This window comes from Euprymna scolopes, chromosome 6 (assembly GCF_053919585.1).
Source record: "Euprymna scolopes isolate OS-2025 chromosome 6, ASM5391958v1, whole genome shotgun sequence".
In the NCBI taxonomy this organism is placed as follows: Eukaryota; Metazoa; Mollusca; class Cephalopoda; order Sepiida; family Sepiolidae; genus Euprymna; species Euprymna scolopes.
The window spans coordinates 64,217,837-64,235,849 of record NC_136487.1 but is presented as its reverse complement, the minus strand read 5'-3'; the positions used below and the strand labels follow the sequence as shown (position 1 = coordinate 64,235,849).

Sequence of the window (18,013 nt, the reverse complement as noted above, 5' to 3'; positions counted from 1 at the left end):
GACGACAGGAAGACCTGTCTCACTGATATTGACTAAACTCTTTCTCTCTCTCTCTCTCTCTCTCTCTCTCTCTCTCTCTATATATATATATATATATATATATATATATATATATATATATATATATATATATATATATATAAAGGAGCAACGAATATGTCTATTACGTGCTCCGGAATTTGTTGTACATTTTATAGTAATTTGTAACAAATATTGGGTTAGCCAAAGGATTGTTCATTATTATTTTTAATGTCAAATTGTTACGACCGTAAATGATTATTTCAAACTTAATCATAACAGATTAATGTGAATATTATGTTAAACATTAATCGTCACAGACAGACTAAATTCTATTTCAAATTTAAGCTGTAGCATATCATGTGGTCGTCTTCGTTATTGTGGCGTAGACAGAAAACAGCTGTTTGCTTCTTTCGTAGTTGTTGGTGACGTTTAGGTGTCGATACAATTGTAATGGTTATATAGCAGCAATAGACATGACTTTTCCTTCTTAATTATTTGATTGACTGGAATAAAGCAGTAAAGAACACCGAATGCCTCTACTATTTACTAGTGATGGGACGATTCCAATATTTTTCCCGATTCCGATACAATTACCGATTCCGTACTAAATGTCCGATTCCAATATCGATTCTTTATAAATCTCTAAATATTTAACTAGAAAAGTTAAATTTTGTCCCGCTTATCGTAAAACACGTGTTAAATGTGCATGTATTTTCTCAAACGTAAAAACACATTTGTGAGGGGGATGATCTAGAGATTCAAGTCTTACTGGAAGTTTAAATCAATAAATGTTTATTCTTTTATTATTACTACAAGCAGTGGAAGATGTTTCTTAAACCAAAATCAAATAAAAAAGATAATTTATGGAATCGGTTTTGGCATCGGAAAATAGGCTCAAATTTTTCCGATACCCTGAAAAGCTCTGATTTCTCCGATTCCCAATCCCGATTCCGATTAATCGTCCCAACACTACTATTTACTCCAGAGTTTGATTTACTCCGTAGAGTAATGTACAGCTGTTACATCAAGATGGACTACGTCTACCCATTTCCAAACTTTGTAGAGTCGAGGAGAACTCGAAACACACGTCCGGTCACTTTAACGTCTAATTCCTAAAGGCTGAAGCTCTCTCGCTTTTCTGACACATACTTTCCTCTATGAAGCAACCAATACACGTCAGCCTGACTCTAAAATATTAATTTCCGACGTAATTAACCGCTCTCTACATACTAGGATAATACTGTCCTTATTATTAATTACTGCAATAATGTTATATAAGAAATAACGCGGTCGGGTCTAAGTTGCTGCTAAAATGTTATATTACATAAACGTGATTTAAGGTTCGGAGAGATTCAGCATCTATGTTTTTCGATCCTTCGTTATTAACAACTGGTCGGCGTTAACTAGTGAACAGAAACAGATGTTCGTCTCTCCCGTTTGCGCGTAGTAGTTGGCTCATTGAATAGGGACATCCTCAGCAAGTATGACAGTAGTAGTCTCAGAGATAATGACATTTTCTTCTCCTTTCTTTGTGCAGCTGGAATAATAGAAACAATTAAAATTAAAGAAAAAATTCTCCATTATTTGCCACGAGGTTTGATTTACATATCGCAGTAATTTGCACCTATTACATCAAGATGAACTGCATCCGCTTCTTCTAAACAGGGGATAACTTGAAAACGCGATCACTTCGACGTCTAACTAGCAGAGAATGAAATTCATGGTCTGCTAGGTACTTCCACTCATGACGCAACTATCTACCCACTTACTCTAAAATATTAATTTCCTATGGAATTTCCCACTCTTTAATTACTTGGAAAATACCGCCTTGCACATTATTTTCATGTACACATCTAAATATAGTTACAATATGGGGAGCTATTCCCTCGTGATGTTGCTGCTAAAATGTTATATTACGAAAACATGGTTTAAGGTTTGGAGAGATTCAGCATCTATGTTTTTCGGTCCTTCGTTATTAACTACTGGTCGGCGTTATCTAATAAACAGAAACAGCTGTTCGTCTCCCCCGTTTGCGCGTAGTAGTTGACCCATTTAATAGGGACATCCTCAGCATACTGACATTTCCTATTTAAAAACATGCATATTCATACTTAAGACGAATAAAATATAGTACAACAGCTAAGAGTTCCACAATCGAGTCCAATACCACGATCATCAGGAGGAACAATTTCTGTTTCGGCCTCTACTCATATTCTGAAGTGGCGCCCCTCCCCACCAGGAAGGCGTATTGGTATTGGCATAAGCTACTTTTCTGTCCAATACTCATTGTTTCTTTTTAATAAGATACTGTACGATGCTTTCTCCGATGTTCATTGAAACTGTTTTCTACTTGTTTAAGAACAGGACCAACACAGAAAAAAGCGACAAGAGGACATATTCGTCCCTGAACGACAAAAGACGAATGGTATCCACAGTCTCCATAGAGTATATAGACACTGTTCGTCCCCCTAGAACACTATATAATAAGAGTAGGCTGAGTCATACGAAACTACAATGGAGAATATTTAAGAGAAAAAGAAAACAGTGACATAAAAAAGATGGCGGCCAAAAAAAAAAACGCCTCTGAATTTATCGGAACTTGCTACCCTCCTGTCTCTCTCTCTCTCTCTCTCTCTCTCTCTCTCTCTCTCTCTCTCTCTCTCTCTCTCTATTTTCGTATCACTTTTTCGTACATGGATTCATTATAGTATTTTTGTTGACGGTTTTCTTTTTACACTTATCAGTACAATTTTTGTCAGTCAGATCAGTCGACCTTGTATACCACAAATCCACAAATAGATAATTTCTGTTGCTTTTTGTTTGATCAGATCTAATTTATTTACCATTTTGTTTTTATTGTTCATGACACGTTCCTTCTTCTTCTTCTTTGTCGCCGTCGTTGTCGTCGTATTCTTATTATTTCATGTCAAATAGAATTTCTCACACGAACGATTTGAATGATCGCTCACTGGCAAAATCAAGTGGGGTTCCGTGGAGTTTAAGTGACAACAAGTTTCCCAAGATTTCCAGTACTATCTGTTTTTTTCTTTTTTTTCAATTATCATCGAAATTCACTTTGTGTTTACACAACAGTCGTTTGCTTTTTTTTTTTTTTTTTTACTTTGATTTACTCCAAACAAGGCATATTGTCACTTGGATGTAGTAAAGAGATTTTATTTGGCACGATGTCTACAGCGGACTATGTAGGGAGTTGAGAAGCGAGATTTTTTTTCACATTACTTTTAAATATGTTAGTACTCTCAGAGAAGCAGAAAACAGGGAGATAATTTCAAAGTTTAGCAGTCCGAGGAAAAAGCTATTAGAATAGAAACCTCTCCGGCATTTGGGAATCTTAACAGAAAAGGGGTGGGATTTTGCTGCTTGTCAGGTTAATTTGGAGAAATACGTCGAGATGGTACCAATGCCATGAGTTTACCAGAACACACATTTCATTAAAGTACTTGTAAGAGTGATGTAACATTGCGGAAATAGAGCAGAGATCGTTTCTGGCTTAATAGTTCAGAATCTTTTAGATTGGAGACCCTGTCTAAGAAGGGGTAGACTAGCGATAGATGCAGCAGCCCATACGTGGCAACAAAGGTCTATGCATGGGCGAATTGTGCCATTTTTTTGCAAAGAAGTCACCACTTATGAAGGCCCAGAGTTCACTTGAGGATAAGGGTTAATGAGTGTACGGTAGTCAATGGGAAATATCGTAGTAATCGTTATTAGTGGAAATTTAGTAAATTGGATTACTTAAGGAGACGGCTCATCAAGAACTTGTTTACATTGGACTTGAAGATGACGATATTGTAGCTAGCTGGAAAGCAGACCAGCGGAATAGAGTTCCATGGGCGTGCAGTTCTAAGAAAGAAGCTTTGTTCATGGAATCTATGTTTAGGTTTAGGGCATAGATAAAGAGTGAGGGAAATTATTGATAGTGGTTTCAACTAGACGAATAATTTTCGTGAAAATCAAGCAAGGGGGCACTACAGATTGGAGCTCAGACGAGCACTTGCCATGAAAATAACAATAAAGCAGAGACAGGCTCGCAACGTCTCTTCTGCAGGGAAGAGAAAATGGCATCCCTTACTAGGTTACAAAAGTCTATTTTGAACTCTGTCAAGGCAGGATAAAGTGCCTCTAGCAGCTCCTGACCAGATGTGGCAACAGTACTCCATCCTTGAACGTACTTGGCTCTGATACAGGTAGATAATTGCATTAGCGGTTGAGCGGTAGAACGATCCCACCATTTTTCCAGCAGCCTAGATAATAAATTTGATGTACGCCTTTCTAGACATATAGGATACACTCAGGAATGAGTAATTTTCTAGCACGATGGAAGGTTGCAGCAGCCTTGGTAATGTCTTCATTGTATTTGTTTCAATCCATGTTGCTTTCTCGATGTCAACGGCCATAGATTTTCTTTTAAACTTGAGTAGCAATAAGCTTGTTCCGTATTCCATTATTACTTGTGTACTTTCCGTAGAAGTATGGATATTGTTCTTCCTCCTTATTCTTTCCATCCACCCTGCTCCTTCATGGCCATTTACTATCGCACCATCGATGCTGTTTTTGTTTGTTTATTTATTTGTTGAATGGAGAGATTAGTAAAGTTATGTGATTTTATCATTCGCACTAATAGGTTCAGTTCCCTTGATTTCTGTGTGTCTCGTTGTTTCTGTGCAGTGTTATTGTACTTATATTTATCTGTAATTGTTCAGTTAAGCATGAGAATGCACATGTCAGTGCTCAATCTGGTCTAATCGGAGATAACGAAAGGTAAAATACTCGTCTCATGTTAGGTTGTTGCTTTTATTTTCGTTCTGTTTGAGAGGTTTTCTTATTTCCCGTTTCACGTCAGCGTCTTTCTTTTCTAGTTGATCGTTGTAACTTCATCTTCTTCGTTCTCTTCTTCGCCCTCTTCAGCATCATCTTCTACTTTTTCATCATCACCTTTTTCTTCGTCTTTATCTACTTCTTCATCTTCTTCTGCTTCTCCGACTTTTTTTTTTTTTTTTGTCTTCGTCTTTTTTCCAATTCCGTTATCATTTTGTTTTTCTTCTTGATATCCTTTCTAATTTCATCATTTTATTCTTTTGGATTTTTTTTTTCATTTTTTTCGTTTTCTTTCCTCCTCTCTCTCCTGTTCCGTCTCCCTTCCTCTCGTTCCTCTCCTTCTCCTTCTTCTCCCCCTTTCTCTTTTCCCTTTTCCGTTTATTTCCGAATTTTTGTCATCTTCTTTCTCGTTCTGTTTCATTCCAACCTTCGTTTTTCGTCTTCTATTTTTCCATTCTTTCCATTTTGTTTCAATTCTTCTTTTTGTTCATCTTCTTTTATTTCATTTTCTCGTCCTTTTCCTTCTTTTCCTTCTACTCTCTCCTTCCTTCCTTCTTCTCTTCTTTCTCCTCGTTCAACTCTTTCCCTTTTTCGTTCATTCTTCTTCTTCTTCTTCTTCTTCTTATTATTATTATTATTATTATTATTATTATTAGTAGTAGTAGTAGTAGTAGTAGTAGTAGTAGTAGTAGTTATTGCTGCTGCTGTTGTTGTTGGCTTCTTTTCTTTTCTTTTCAATTCAATATTTTTTTTTTAACTCATATTTTTTTCAGATAAAATATTTTTACAGAACACCCTACTCAACCCTCACACGTCTACTCTACTCCTTACAACTTAAAAAATATGTTCCATTGCCCTTTATTCCTAACTAATACCATTTTAAAGCCATTTTCTATGGATTGTTCCTCCTAGAACTTTTTGCACTTAATATGGAATCGAGAAATAAAAGCGATGCATTTCACACAGAGACGATGACGTGGGAGAAGGTAATACTTTACCCTTACTCATTCGTATCTTACGTGAAGTTCGTTTTTATTCACTGGTTCGGGGTGAAAAAGAACAACATCAAAATAATTTTGACGTTTTTTTTTTCCAGAAATTCTTACCGACATATAAAGCAATTACTACAATATCATTATGTAGCCTCCATATTCACGATGAGTGTGTGTGTGTGTGTGTGTGTGTATGTGTGTGTGTTCGCGTCGGCACTAACCTTATTCAGGTATAACAGGCTTCTTCCGAAGGAGGAAGATCCATGGAAGTATGAAATTGACAAGCGGTCCACAGTCGCATGTATATCCCTGTCAGGAGAGATGACGACGTTAGGTTTTTGCAACTCTTGCAGGGGGGGGGGTCGACGTCCGCCTACATACAGCACCTGGAATTCCCAAATTGGTCACCCATTTTAGTAATGACCAGGCTCAACGCTGCTTAACTTCGGTGATCTAACGGGAACCGGTATGTCAACGTGATTATGCCGTACTTATCTGTAAGTTGCCTTAAAATTGAACACACATCTGATGACGGTTGTGTTCCCGAAATATCATATGCTCATGCGGAATTTCCATCGGTTCACACTGACACAAGTAAGGATATAACATCATTTAATTAGGGTATGAAAAACATATGCATATTTATCGTATTAATAAAAACGTAGGATTTGCATAACTCATTCCACTGTTCCTATTTATTTACCAACAAGGGCAAAGTTAGACACAAGGGCGGTTTAAATGTGGGTGAAAATCCAGCTCTCCTCAAGAGCAGCAGTGTGGATACGAACAAAAATAAGAATGAACTCAATCTAGTAGGATTTATCCTTCACCGAAAGCAAGGGTGAAATATAGTATCAGAACATATACTACACTCTATCCTATCCGTTATATCTTTGCATTGTATTGCCTCCGATTAATTTTTTAATACAGGTTTATATAATTTTAGAAATCTATCTTCTACTTCTATCTACTATTTTATCAAAAGAACTTTGTGTGTATGTGTGCGTGCGTGTATGTGTGCGTGTGTGTATGTGTGTATGTCTGTAGGAGTTTGTTCCCTATGGACTCGAAAACGGCTCAGCCGATTTTTATGTAATTTCACATGAAGGTACTTTATGTGCCTGGCAGTGTTCCTAGATATGTTTTGTATCGGAATGTCTTCGATAAGTATCGATAATCGAAATAATCCGTTGAAAGAAGAAAGAGGCGATTTTGACCAAAGTTAACACCTTACACAGCCTAACACCAAAAATGCAGTTGAGAAGTTTTATTACCACAAAAGTCGAAAACTTCAATATATAAAATCAACAGTAGTTTTTTTTTTTGTATGAACAGGGTGCGTACGAAATGAATGTTTCTGTTTATAGTACCGTTGCACAATGATATTTAACTTTTTCATTTTAAACTTTAATTCACCCCATTATCACCGCAGAAGCAGTAAGGCCAGCCATATAAAATCAACAGTAGGTTCTTTGATATAATTGGGGCGTGGTCGAAATGAATGCTTCTATTTATAGCACCACTAAACCATGATACTTGACTTTTGTATTTTAAACTTGCATTTAAGCCGTTATATATGAAAAAAAATTTGATTTCAATCGATTTCGATGACAATAAAAGTATAGGAGTGTGAATCATTCGTTGATCATCACTCAATTGCGGGCAACGGCGGGTCTCCCTGCTAGTTTTTCTGAAATTTACCTGAAATAAGACCCCATCCCTTCTTGAACATTTGCATTGATTTTCCTAGTTTATACATGGAAGGAATAGGAGAAGATGTTTGTTGTTTTTTGTTGTTGTTTTTACTACGATATTTTAAAAATAATTAAATATGACAATCGCATTCCAATGTAAACCACGAAAAGTAAAATAACGGAAAATTGATGAAAAGTGGCTTTTAACATTAACAGTAAATGAAACGTACAATGACTACTGAATAAGCACATTGGGAATATTAAGCTATATTTCAAATACATCGGTTATTTTTCATCATGAAGGGACTGACACTCAAACAGCGTTTGCAAATGGTGCAAATTTATTCAATTTTTACTGAGAGAAACATTCGATGAGAAATGCAATTTCACACAAATATACTTTATGTGCCTGGAAGTGTTCTTAGGTTTTGTATCGGAATGTCTTCGATAATTATTGATAATCGATAATCGAAATAATTCGTTGAAAGACGAAACAGGCGATTTTGACCGATCAACTGACCTATCAATTGGCCATCTTGTTCATGCGATTTAACCCCATGAGGTTACTTTCTCATATGTAAACTCTCGTGTTTACGCTGATAAACCAGACACAATTAACTACTTGGAAAAACGACATTCGACGCATTATTTTCGAAATATGGTCTAATTTAATGTGGAGAGTTTGTAGAAAATTGAACCTCTAGATTACGCCATATACGCGCGATCCACGAAGACGACATTGTATTTAACTTATAAATACCAAAAATTCATCTTTGGAATAAACTGCATATTTGTAAAATAAAAACATTTTTTTCTGTGATTTATTTTCATTTAAAGTTCGTTAAAACACACACGCGCGTATATATGAAAATACATATGGTAATTAAGCTACAAAAAATTTTCCGGCTAAAATGCATTATAGCCTAACGATATATTACGAGGATAGAAACGCGGAAAATTATGTGTAGCTTGCCATATATATTTTCATAACTTACTAGCTAATCTACTTACTAGCTAATCTACTTACGTAAACACCAAAAATCGATACATATAACAGTATATATATATATATATATATATATATATATATATATATATATATATATATATATATATATATATATATATATAATTTGAAATTGGTATATTTAGGCAGCATTTTTTCATTCAAGCAAATATTAAATGCATGGGAGACATTTTGCTTTATGATTCTTTTTTTTTTTTCAATTTTTCGATTTTCCGCATGACCATTTTGTATCAAAATCAAAAATATTAATAAAAGTTCCATAGCTGTTACTGTCACGAGCGCTTTTGATTCGTCCACGAATCATCTTCAGGGGTTGAAGTAAAAGTTCGAAGGAGCGAAAATGACAATTAAAAGTGAAAACTAAAACATACAGTAAACGGTGTTAGGTGATAAGTTAAAATATTAGAGTCGATGAAAAGTATATATATATATATATATATATATATATATATATATATATATATATATATATATATATATATATATATATATATAATCCGATCCCGCAATTTGCTAATTCCTGCCCTCTGATGAGAAGGAGGGTATTTCTTCGAAACTCCGCGGATTAAGGACTATCCACTTATCTTGTGGTTCCTTTTTTTAAAATTAAATATGTTTTTAACTCTTTTTCAAGATGTCTTTTAACATGTTTTTTTAATCATTTGTTCATATATATATATATATATATATATATATATATATATATATATATATATATATATATATATTTTGCTTTGAAAAGTATGAATGGAGTCATATATATATATTTGTTCTGTAAAAATATATATATATATATATATATATATATATATATATATATATATATATATATATACACGTCGTTTACGGCTAGGGCTTTTAAACCTCGTCCCCCCCCCCCAAAAAAAAAATATCAACAGAAATTAAACGATTCCCGTAATAACCTGGCATCTGTGGATTGCAGTGTAATGTTAGTTTTGTCCACCCTCCTAGGCTTTGCCTCCTCTCTATAGGTTGATATTAGTTCATTGCTAATCGCCTGAGGCGCACTTACCGGGGAATGCCGACAGGGCTGTATGGGTACTTGGGGACGCTGACTTCTCAATCTCACTTTCCAACCCGGTGAGTGAGAACTAAATAACCTCCAACCAATTGATGTCATCTATCCTCGCAACCCAAACACTCTTAACTGTTTATATACGTAAAGTTTAGTGAATAAATGTGCAATAATTTACACACAGCTACCCAGTTTCATAGTCTAATATAATGTAAACTAAACGTTGATGCAATGCTCCCCTATAAAAATAATTTATATTTTCAACAATCTAATATATAAACGGCTATATATCTGTCTATCTGTCTACATATTTTCAAACTCTATCTCTTCCGAAACTAAAAGTCGCAGAGCGGCGCTGGAGGCCTCAAATGATTGGATTTTTTTACGGACCGTTCTTTTACGGACTTTTAGCCGAATAAAATTATTTTTTAGGGGTTAAAAATGAATCAAAATTGAAAAAATCGTTATATATTCTGTACATTAATCTTAGTTGATTTTTAAAATTTTTTATTTTTAATTAGTTCATATACGTGTCACTTTGGTACAGTGGTAACGTCACCAGCTTTAAATGCTACAGTTTTTGTTTCGATTCTAGCTGACGGCACCGAAATACATTTTTTTTTTTAACTTTTGAAATCACGACTCTGTAATAAAATATTACGAAATCTGAACAAATTAAAATATCATATTTAAGCGTATTTTACGCCCGGGTAAAATCAGATGCTACACCCACCCCCCTCCTGCCAATGCATATCGTAAATAAAAAATAAATAAATACAGTATTTATTTAGAAATGATGATCAGTAATGACACCAAATTCGAAAACAAAGTAAGAAAATGATCACATCTTGGGGAAACATTTGCGCTGCCGACGCCATGTTTTAATGTTATATATCAGGGACCGTACATCAATGGCGATTAAGTTAACTAGTGTGAATTTTGACTACGGCCACACTTAGTCCACGTCATTATAACGCTAATTTGCAAAAAGACAATCATTTCTAGGGACAAGAGATGTAAAGTCGAGGCAGAGAGTAGCAGATCAAACGCCGAAGACAAAATAGTGTGATATGACGAATGGCGACATGTTTCGAGCTGAGCGAGACAAAGGTTTTCACATCAGTCTCTCCATGGAAGCCGTGCAAATTAAACACTGCCAATAATATTGAAAACTTAAATAGTCTAAGTGAAATGTTACCTCGATGTCTCATCACTTATTTCAGTTGAGTTAGGAAGTTAAGATAAGAAGTAAATAATCAGCTAAGGGAGCATTACTCTCTCTCTCTCTTTCTCTCTCTCTCTCTTTCACACACACACACATAAACACACACACACACTCGCTCTTGGTTCAATTTTTTCTAAAGAAAACTTTCAGCAAACGTCTCCTTATGTCCTCTTTCACCATAAAAAATAAGTTCTATAGTATCTACTAGACGAAACTGCGAAGAGAAAGAGAAGTGGTAGCGCTAGACAAGCACGTATAAGCACCCCGCATATATGCATAAAAACTTTGATTTTTGTTATAGAAAATGTTACAATATTCATTTCCTTGGAATCACAAGAGACAGAATTTGTACATAGGGTTAAATAAGACTTTCTTTTTTATTTCATTCTTATCGTAGCTGTTTTTAAAAAATAGCACTGGAACTAGACCAAGCAACCAGTCACTTTTTTTTTCTGTATTTTTATTTTCTGTTATATTGAATCAGTTGAGAGGGGGGAGAGGCAATCGGAAGAAGAGATAGGAAAGGATGTGTAAAAAAAAATTGTATTATTTAGATTACTCAAACTACTGTCTTGAGTATTATTTTTCAAAACGTTTTGGCCGATGTAACCCCCAAACCTTCTTTAGGTGTATCGTGTCGGACGCGAGAATCCTTCTGTCGAACTCGGGAATCTACATGGAATTTAGAACGGAATCTGCAAGGTAGTATGTCCTCTTCCGTCAGCCATGATCGAGTAAAAATATCAAGTAATTCGCAATTTTTAGTTTCGAGTTTGGCAAGATATTCTTGAAAAAGGTCGAAGGATACATCGTCCGAAACGTTGTTAAATAACACTGGAGATGAGAACAGCAGTCTGAATAATCCAAATAATCCAAACTATCAATCTTCATCTAAAAAAAAATCAAAAACCTAAAAGATGTTGGTGCTTGTCTATAATTATGCCGAAAAAAATTTTTTACAAGAAAAATCTGAAAAAATTCTTTATAATGTACGTACTTGTCACTGCATGAAAATGTCATATTCAAAAAATCACGTAAATGCCCTTGTTGATCCTATATTTCCGACAGGTGTCGTTAGTGTCGTTAGATCTCAAACAAGATGGCGTGAAGCAATTCTTCGCTAAAACGTGTGATCATATTTGATTTTCTTAAATAAAAAAACTACTTAATCAATTTACGTGATTTTTGGAATATGACATCTTCATGCAGTGACAAGTACATACATTATAAAGATTTTTTCAGATTTTTCTTGTAAAAAGTTTTTTTTTCGACCCAATTATAAATAAGCACCAAGATATTACACACAATATTTTAGCTTTTCTGTTTTGTTAACCATGCTCCCATGCAACGCCGGGTAGTGCTGCTGGCCACAAATAAATAATGCCTGCAGTGAATACATACAAGTTATGAAAATATTACTAAGATACTTGAGAAGTCCCGCTGTGATGTCCTTCTCAGTTCCAAATCAATCATTGTCTTCCAGACTCCAGGGAGATTTGATGGAAGGATAATCATTGATTAGTTGTCAGGTTTTGTTCAAAATGGCGCCGTGCATAGGATGTGTAGGTCGGGAGAAGCCGTCGTCAATTGTACACTTCTTTGAGGCTATTTTTACAGCGACCAATAACGATTTATCGAGTAGATGACAGGCCATACATTGGGAAGAGCAAAACAAATTTCTAAGAATATTATACTAACAACTAACTGTGGCACCCGCCCACACTGAGTAGCAGATTATAACTTCAATCTAAAAAGAAGTGCATCCCTTATAGAGCTTTATTAAACGATGTATTGAGCAGATCTTTTGTAGAAAATCCCCGTCACATCCAAATGTGGATTATATTAATATATATATGTGTGTGTGTGTGTGTGTGTGTGCGTGTGTACATGCGTGCGTGTGCGTGTGTGTATGTGTGTGTGTTATTACATTTCCGATCCAGTCTCGAGCGCTCTGATTATCTTTAGTCCTTGCACGAAAATTACTATGTAGACCCGGTTTGTTCCGGCTTAGGAGTGTCTACCACCGAAAATGCGCCACTCAGCTTTATCCCACCAAGTTAAAAAAAAAAAAAAAAAAAAAAAACATAGGAAAAAACCTTCGAAAAATAGTACCAAACCTGGGTATGGGCTAATATACTTGTATTCCTCTGGAGTCACTAGATTATACTTTTCTATCTCTTAGATAAAGTAGGACATGAGATGGACAGTTTATTTGGGCAGGTAAGTAAGAAAGTATAAATATGTGTGTGTGTGTGTGTGTGTGTGTGTGTGTGTGTGTGTGTGTGTGTGTGTGTGTGTGTGTGTTTTATAAGCGATAATTAAATTCGGTTTTGGATTTATCTTCCGCTGGCAAGTAAGAAGGGTAAACTTCCTTTTGAAATGAAAAGTCGCTCATATTTTGGGACGTTTACAATCACACACGCACACACGCGCGTACACACACACACACACACACACACACACACAAACACACACACACACGCACACGCATATATATATGAACATATATTCATTGCTTATTTATTTATTTTAATTACTAGTATATAAAATACTTATCCATAGACACGCGTAACACCGTATCTATGGCTCATCAGCGTGGCTGACTATTTTATATAGTACCACTAAACACAACAGCAGCAACAACAAAATAAACAAAATAATACTATTTTTTTTTACTAACTCCTTTCCCTGCCAAATAAACTTAAAGTCTCATTTCAATCCCACAAGTTTGTTTACCAAAAAACATCCGCAAGAAAATAACGCAGTTGCGATACACACCATCCAAACATATCTCAACAAAAACTTCCGACACATCTTAATAACTACGTGTGCATCTTCACAGAAAACAGTGCACTTAAAAAAAAAAGAACAAAAAACAAAAAAAAAACTAACGACTGTTGTTCGTTTTTTTTAAGTATGCCGCTGAGCAGACAAATATTTCGTGGCTAATCAAAGAAAAGCAACAGAAGCAAAATATGAACTCGCTTCAGCATCTGATCCCGAGAGCAAAAAGGACAGAGACATTTCAAACCGGAGACACTGCTTTCCCTGTAACGAATATTCCATCTGCTGCCAAGGCCGCTGTCGCCACCACCATCACCACCACCACCACCACCACCACCACCATCATCATCATCATCATCATCATCATCATCATCATTAGCAGCAGCATCATCATCATCAGCAGCAGCAAGTATTAATAACGTCAGCGACCAGCTGCTCTTTACACGGAACTAATTTATAGCATCATTAGCAATAGCAACGCCATCCTAAAGTACCCTTCACACATCGTGGTAGGAGCAGTAGTAGCTTGTTAGTGTAAGAGGGCTCTAGTTTTTAACTGATATTCTTATGCGATCCCGGCCGTTTTCACGGCTAACATAATTCTGATTGCTACCTTTATGCAATCACGGCTATTTTAACGACTATCCTCATTCTGTTACTCTTATTTGATTGCAGCAGTTTGCACTTTTACCATAATTCTAGCTGTCATTCCTGTACATTAAATAACCGTTTGCACGACTACCATCATCCTTTCTTTACGGCAACAATTAAGATTATCATTAAAGTTTATTTCGTAAATACTATTCTAATGTGATTATTAAGTCGTAAACCATACTACTTTTCTCTGTCATGCCTTCTGTATTGTAAACCACAAGCTGGGGATTGTATCTATCCTAGAAAATAAAATATTATTTGGTGCTTCTTCAGTATAAGAACGATAATCGAATATCAAAATATTGAATTCTAATTAAAACAAATGGTATCTACCTAATTGTCACGTCGACATTAGTAACATATCCAAAAATTACGGAAAAAATGATATAAAGTTGTAAATTATTAATGAGAATAGTTTTCGAAGAAAATTGCAAATTATGATTACGCTAGCAGGCTGCTAGTGTAATCATGATTTGCAATCGTAAAATACGCTTAAATATGATATTTTAACACATGCAGATTTCCTATTTATTATTATAGACCTACTTTTCTATTGATTATTATATTGTACCCAATATATAGTAGTGATTTCAAAAGTTAATATATATATATATATATATATATATATATATATATATATATATATATAACTTGGATGGCATCAGCTAGAATCGAAACCGAAATATTTAGATCTCCAGCGTAATTCGTTACCATCTGAACATTCAAAAACTTTAAAAAATAACGTTGTTAAAAGTATAAATATATGCACACGCGTAGAAATAGCACGCTTAATCGACTTACTTGTGCCAGTTTCATTTTTCTTCATTTTTTATCCTAAGGAACTATTTCTACCGGTTACAAACGAAATTGAATTTGTTCCACAGATCCAAATCCTCTATATATCAAGTTTCAAGTCTGTAGGTCAAAAATTGATAAGGTACTTTGGTACAGACCGTTTCGCACACAGACAGACAAACAGACAAACAGACGAAGTAAATTAAACAGAATAAACAGACAAACAGACGAAGTAAATTAAACAGAATAAACAGGGGAGGTAATTGATGCTTGCCTTGTTACCCCCAAAAATGAAAGCGGTAAATCGATTGTAAACTCGTAAAAGCACATGTTTTATGTAATAGTACAGTAATTTGTTTCTAATTTCGACATGACAAATAAGTAGATGACATTGCTTTTAGTTGAAACTGACATAAAAATTAACTTTGCTTTTTTTTTTTTATGGAAATTGAGTTTTGCTACTTTCGATGTTTCTAATATCGAAGAAGCACTAGGTGTGTCAGAATTTTGGGGAATTTTTGACACCCCTAACACAAAACTGCGAATAAAATATGAAAAAAAAAAAACTCGCAATTTCTCTTTTTAAAGTGAGTTGTTTAATTTCTTTATGGAATATACTTCCAAAATAAACTATTAAAGTTTTTTTAAAAAATAATAGAAACATGATTTCTTATTAAAGAAAAAGAAGTGTTTACAAAGTGCATGCGCGCCTTCATGCAGCCATTTTTTCAACGTAATGAAATGAATTGAATTTTACGAATTAAATTTTTTTTTCAATTTTTTCATTTTAAAAATCTATCAAAATTTTTCTATTGGTTCAATTTTTACGATATTTGCAGGTTTAATGTGCAATTTTATGCTCTTTCCAATAAACTGAATATAATAGTCTAGATAAACGTTATTTTTAAAATTCACCCCACCATTTTGAAATGTCTATTAAAATGAAAATAATTAATTTTCTCACCTCAAATTTATATATCACAAATTGAAGACAAAAGATCAATAAATAAAATAATCTAATTTAAAACAACAAAAAAAGAATAGTTTCGTGCAAATTTATCTGTAAAGTAAAAAATTTAAAACCTTTTTTTTTTAAACCACGTTAATTTTTTTTAAGAGAAACCTCACATTTTTAAAATATTGTCCTGAAAAAAATTGAACACCTACAACATTTTTTTCTGTTTCATTCAATGTTGTTTCATTTTAGATATTAAAAAAAAATCACTGTATAAAGAAGAAATAAAATATTTTAAATCAAAAATTCGTGTATTTCTTTAAAAAAAAAAATGGAAAATTTGTCGAGGGGTTTGTTTATAAAAGCAAACTTACTTATGAGTGAATGTGATCATTTTTCAATTACGGTGACCCATATTTACTAACTTTTGTTGACAGCCAACACATATCAGAAATAGAAAGGATAGATTTATTATAGCGCTTTTAGGCCACCGTAGTTCTCAAGTGAAGAAAGGGAGACACGCCCGCTCTGTGACCATCTGATATGACAATTTAAACATCGCGGCATTTTTTAATACTTGCTTAAAGAAATCCTTTATTTAAAAATTACATGGAATATAAAATGAAAATATGGATAATTCTTTACAATGAAGAATGGAAGTACCCATTGATTAGTATTTTTATAGGTACGTGATTTTTTTTGGAATTTATATATATTTATTATATTCGAAGTAAGTTAAAATTCGTTGATTTTCTTGAAATCTTTTTTAAAAACCGATTTAAAAAAAAACAAATATTGCATATTTTGCTATTAAACCTGTTATTATTTTAAAGTTTGGTCTTTGCTCCTTTTATTGAAAAAAAAATAGGGTTTATATTACATTTTCCAAGTAGTTATAAACTTCGAAAGATAGTAAGTCTAATTATTCAAGTTTTTATCACGCATTTTTAATGGCGACTTTTGACATTGCTAAAGAAGCACTCATTATTTTTTTTTAATATCTTATTGACATATTGTCCGCGTTTTTATTTTGATATTTTTTTTATTTTTGCTTCCCAACGTGAATTATGGTGCATTCGTCTATCTCCTCAGTGTTTGGTGGTATTCCGGCGTCTGATGAAAAATCCGCTAATCAATGGATTTACTAGGATTGATCTCTGATGGACATTTGCCCTGACAGTTAATCGTTTGTATCAGAGTTATGGAAGGACGTGTACCTGTCGAGTTTTGTGTTCCTGTTTGCTGAGAATTGAATTTCTGTAGCATTTTGTACATTACTTGCGGACTTTCTGTTGAAAGAGAATTTAATTAATATCGCCGCAGAGAAAACGAAGTTACAGCACGTGTAGAAGCTATATTACGACATTACAACAGTAGATTTATAATACGGAGGCGAATAAGTATCTTTCCCTTCTTCTTACACACACACACACACACACGCACACATACACACACACGTACACACACGCATATATATATATATATATATATATATATATATATATATATATATATATATATATATACACACACATATAATAGTAGATTTATAATACGGAGGCGAGTAAGCATCTTTCCCTTTTTCTTACGCACCCCCACACATATATATACACACACACACATGCCATTTTTGACGTCTAACATCGTAACTCACGCTTAAAATCATTCTAATTATAAAATCGACGAAAAAACCGTTTAAAAATATGTCCTATATAAAAACATTTCCTCCATGGAAACTCTAAACTGCGATTTATTATTTACCAGCATGGAAGCCCAGCGTTGTCCGGGTGTTTGGAGGTGTGAGCTGAGCAAAAAATAAATAAATAAATAAATAAATAAGTGGTAGTAGGCAGGCAGGCTCGAATCCGTGAAAAAAAACGTGACGTCTTTGCTGTTGCGCCCATCGCCAAACCGGAAGTGGCGAAGGTTTAAATTAAGGTTAGTCAATCGAAAAGAGTGGATGACTTTCGAAAAGATCGGCGGAAAAAGCG

General features: G+C 34.3%; 1 pseudogene; it reads right to left on the bottom strand.

Moving 5' to 3' along the window:
- Positions 1-6,226: 6,226 nt before the first annotated feature.
- LOC145278616 (5S ribosomal RNA) lies at positions 6,227-6,345 on the bottom strand (annotated as a pseudogene).
- Between the last annotated feature and the right edge of the window lie 11,668 nt (positions 6,346-18,013).